Raw genomic sequence first — 4,917 nt, 5'->3', positions numbered from 1 at the left:
ACTAAAATTAAAAAAATACCATTTCGAATTTTCAAACTTAATTTTAAAAAAATCTATTTCGAATTTTCAAAATTAATTTTAAAAAAAAAAACCCATTTCGAATTTTTAAAAAAAATCATTTTCGATTTTTAAAAAAAAAATTAAAAAAAATAAAAAAACAACAAAATCAAAAAAGAAAAAAAGAAAAAAAAAAACAAAAAAAAATATAAGGTGGCGTCTGCCAGGGCCGCCACAGCCACTGGACTGGCGCCTGGAAGGGCCGCCTCAGCCAGTAGAGTGGCGCCTGGCCAGGACGCCAGTCTGGTGGTCTGGGCGTCTGGGCTGGACGCCACTGTGGTGGTTATGGCGTCTGGCTTGGACGTCCAGGCTACGGTTAGGGCGTCCATCCTAGGCGCCGGAGCCACTCCTACGGTTAACCGTGAATTTTAACGGTGACTTACCTCGTTTTCCGTCGACGACGACATACCTCCGGCGTCCCCCGCATCTCCGGCCTGCCCTCCGGTCTCCCCCGGCGAGCCATTACGGCTCCACATTTTTTAAATCGAGATTTGTTCAATTTTAGAAAATGGGCATAATGGTCACATCATGTCATATTTGTGGGACTTTATATGGTATTTGCGGGCGATGTTTAACAAATCCCCTTCTTAATCTACCGAATTTCTTCGCAACCTAGGGTTTGTCGTTGATTTGGTTTTCAATTTTGTAATTTTAGGGTTCTGGTTTTATTTCTATTTTTTGTCAAACAAAATAAGTAGGAGAAGGAGATAGTAGGTCCTACCCGTCGCCCCTCACCCTTCGCCGGCCACCCTCCGTTCCCCTCAGCTGTCCTTCGTGCGTCGGCTACCGACCACCAGGTATTTTTTCTGATATTTTTCCTTAACACTAGACATCCTATTCTAACTATTGATCGGATTTTAATGGTTTATCAGTTATCACCTCCTTCATCTTCTTAATAACTGCAACCATTTGTAATTAGGGTGGAATTTCTCTTTCTTCAACAAGATTTCATTGCAAAAAATGGAGTCTGGGAATTATAAATCATGGGAAGAAGAAATTTACTGGAAGAATTTTCATTTTGCTCGTTTCTCTCTCATTTTACCCAATAATTTTCATCATCGTCTCGTAAGTATTCCTTAGTTAATTAAATTACTGCACATTATTTATTTAATATTAAGAGTATTTATTTTATTCCATTTCTTTACTTTGATCTTGTAAAATAAACTACAATTAAATTGCCAATGTACTAGTATTTTTATTGCTGATTTTTCTTCATTTTGGTTTCACCATTAGTTTATTATGATTATAAATGTGTTATTCCTCTTTTTTTCTCAAGGGTTTGTGAGTTGACTATGGTCAAGGTTTTTTTTTAAGGGTTCTACTCTCATCTAGAGCCTTCCTCTATGAATTCTCCTCTGCTTTTTAATAGAAAAATTGGATGTATTTATAGTTTCTCGTTGTGTGAACTAATTATGGTTTAGTTGGTGACTTGTATTTGTGCTTCCGCTGACTGATTAGGTTCTTTCCAGTGACTCATGTTCAACTTTCAATCCCTGGCAACTCAAGACACCAGATTGGTAGAATGCTTGTTGTTGATGCCTTGTAAGTATTTTCTTTGGAGTTATTGCTATGTAATTTTGTCACCTCTTCATAGCCATATTTGGAGACTATATCCAGGCCATGCTTTGCCCTGATTCAAATGTAGGGTGCCTCATCAATAATTAGATTCTTGTGTGTATTGATTTATTTTCGGTTGGCTACATAATTTTCTCCCTTGTTTGTATTAATTTATTTAAGCGAACACCTCTTTTCATGCTATGTTTGAGAATAACATGGTTATTACTTTGCTGCGACTGGATTTTCTTAGGTATGACTTACAACACTCTGGAGTTTATGACATCATTGGAAAACATGAAGATTCAGCAACTTGCATTGAGTATTTTCCAGAAACAGGTGAGTAGTATTTGGTAGAGCAATTGATGTGATAAAAATTAGTTTAGGAGGCAAATGCTTTGTGGTATGGTTTTATGATAATTTAGGCGTTATGTGTTAAGTCAGTAGAACCAAAAAGTTTTCATAATTCCTGTCTTGGTTTGTAATAGTTAAATTTTGTACTTGTCACGGCTAGTGTAAATATATACTCCGTACCTACACAAATGGATGCCAAGAGAATATCTTATAAATAAACCTGATGATTGAGAGTATCACATTTGTATGCCAAAGGATATTTGTAACATTGATGATAAAAAGTAGTCCGGTCCAAACATCCTTTTCAACTGAAAAAATAGGAAGCCTGACGTATGATTGGGTGAAAAGATTGATGCTATTTGTTCAAGATTAAAAGAACCCAATGCCTTATGTCCCACCATTCTACTACTAGTATAAATTGTTTGGTTTATGACTAATTAATTATGTATGTATGTAACAAGCAAAGTTCGATTTCATAGTTTGGTTAGAAATGGATAATCTGCATCCTGAGGCTCAAAATGCGCTAAGCTAGCTGTTAAAGCATGATCGATTTTATGCTGTTTCTAAGCCTCTAGATGCAGATGATCTGTTTCTTGCCAGGGCTCTATTATTTCACTTAGCTTGCTCGTCTTATGTTTACTTTCTGGTATATACGAGTGATCATGAGTCTGTTTGAGGTTTATATGCTTGTTTCGATATATATATATAACACGTTGTTTTCAGCATGATCACAAGTCCTGGAGGTTTCTTAGCTTGCCAAGACTGAGGTCATTATGATCAAGAGTCTTTAAGGTATATGCTTCTTTCAGCTATGTTATTTTACGAAGGCCTAAAATAAATAGAATTCTGTAATATTATTCTAGATTGAATTGTGTAATAAGTATTCAAATGCAATATTGTTTTAACTTATAGTTTTACACCAATGATATCTTTTGTTCTTCATATTGTCCTGTCTTGGATAAAGTTATCAGATTATGTATAATTTTATAATAACCACATTAAAGTGAGCAGCTTAATATATAGAAAACTTCCTGTAAATCTAAAATCATGCTCTTTACAACATCTCTGCTTCTCTTAAATGGTATGAATATTGGATCACTTAGGTCTGTAGTGCCAATTGATTTATGAATGACACCTCATTCTAGCTTATTACAAACTCTTTCCCTTGTCAAATTATTGCCTATAAGCTCATCAACAACTCTCTTCCCTACCCTAACCCTTTCCTTCTCAAGCTCAACAATTCTCCCCCTTTCCTTTGCTAAACAGTTTGATAGAAAAACTATGGTAAGCAGTTTCATTGGAGTCGGTCAAGTTGATGCAATGTTGATATTAAGCAGTAGCAGTAGCAGTAGCAGAAGCAGAAGCAGAATAGCAATAGCAGAACAGCAAGCAGAACACAAAGTAGCAGAAGCAGAAGCAGTAGCAGAATAGTAGTAGCAGAAGCAGAACAACAGTAGCAGTAGCAGAAGCAGAACAGTAGTAGTTCTGATATCCTGGCTGTGATAGTTCTTGGAGTTATCGGAGGTGTTCTGGGCAGCTTTTATAATTATCTTATTGACATGCACTATCGTTGACAACGTTGTTTAATCCCTTATTTTGATTATGCTTGTGAATGTAACATCACCAGGCCAGCAAAACAGCAGCAACAGCCATCACCACGCAGGCACAGCACCAGGCCTTCTCATATGGTCTGCCATCAACGAATTTATATGTTGTTTTTTTTTCAATTTTGTAAAGTGTAATATTACAAGTTATTGAACAAAATATATGTGTTTATGTATATTAGTATTATATATAAGTATTTGGTACAATTTAAGTGAAAAAAATGCAAAAAAAAACAAATTTTTTATTTTTTTATTTTTTTGGGGTATTTTTGGCACCGGTTTTGACCAGAACCGGTGCCAAAATTTTATAATTTTTTTTGACACTTTTGGCACCGGTTCAAAGAAAGAATCGGTGCTTAAAGTGGAGTTTTTTGCATCGGTTCTTTCTTTGAACCGGTGCCAATAGTATTGAAAATAATAATAAAAAAACGCGCCATGGTAGTTGGCACCGGTTAACCAGTGCCAAAGCATGTAGTTGGCACCGGTTAATTGGTGCCAAATGCTTTAGTTGGCACCGGTTCAAAACCGGTGCCAAATTTTCATGGATTTGGCATCCCTCAAATACCCAATGGTTCAAAACCGGTGCCAAAGGGGGGGTTTGAACCGGTGCCTTTTTATCTTTTTCGTCTAGTGTCATAACAAAATTCCCCTAACACTTACAACTTTACTCATAAAATTATGATAATAAAGAACTTAAGTGAATCAAACAAACTTTGAATTTTTTTTCTTTTGAATTTGATCTTTATTATTTTGAATTTTTTTCCTTTGAGCAACCTTCATTAGAACACTTGCACATTGAAACAATTTTTTTTTTTGCTTTTGCTCTTTTTTTTCTTTTTATCTCACATGGAATTTTTTCACTTTTGAACACTTTTTTTAATTTATTCCAATTTACAAAAATAAGAAAAAATAAATAACTTCTCAAATCCACCCACATTGTGCAAATGAATACGCACACTACAAACTCCCTCACCTCACTCACTAATAGCTCCCCCAAGCCAAGCTTGGGACTAGTAACCAATGGGGCAAAACAAGCTTATAATGTGGCTAATAAACAACAAAAAGTCAAGGCAACAACATGGGTAGCAAGAAGGGAACAAATGTATCTAATATCGTCTGAAGGCCAACTAAAAGAACAAATGCCTTCGTCCTCCTCATTGTGCATAATAATCAGTCATACAAACATTACTCAAAGTTATAAACCAATACTCAACTTCATTGACATACCAAGAACTAACACACATTCCTAACCAAATCAACTAGTCAAGCATTATATTCACAAGCAGTTGGGCAAAATTGACTCATGTTAAGACATCAAAGCAATCAAACATCAAATCATGGCTAACCT

At 35.7% G+C, this 4,917-nt stretch overlaps 1 long non-coding RNA gene across 5 annotated transcripts; it reads left to right on the top strand.

The window, feature by feature from the left end:
• Positions 1-605: 605 nt before the first annotated feature.
• Positions 606-3,747, top strand: LOC110694475. Of its 5 annotated transcripts, XR_002505880.1 has the most exons (6): positions 609-854; positions 977-1,122; positions 1,516-1,599; positions 1,865-1,950; positions 2,689-2,757; positions 3,232-3,747. It is a non-coding gene; the product is annotated as an uncharacterized LOC110694475 (long non-coding RNA). The 5 variants fall into 5 exon arrangements; XR_002505878.1 differs by having other exon boundaries at positions 606-854; positions 1,865-2,757; XR_002505879.1 differs by having other exon boundaries at positions 2,689-3,747.
• Positions 3,748-4,917: the final 1,170 nt, after the last annotated feature.

This window comes from Chenopodium quinoa, unplaced genomic scaffold (genome assembly GCF_001683475.1).
Source record: "Chenopodium quinoa cultivar QQ74 unplaced genomic scaffold, ASM168347v1, whole genome shotgun sequence".
Lineage (NCBI taxonomy): Eukaryota > Viridiplantae > Streptophyta > Magnoliopsida > Caryophyllales > Amaranthaceae > Chenopodium > Chenopodium quinoa.
Note: the sequence above shows the minus strand (reverse complement) of the source record. Positions and strands in the feature narration are given on the sequence as shown.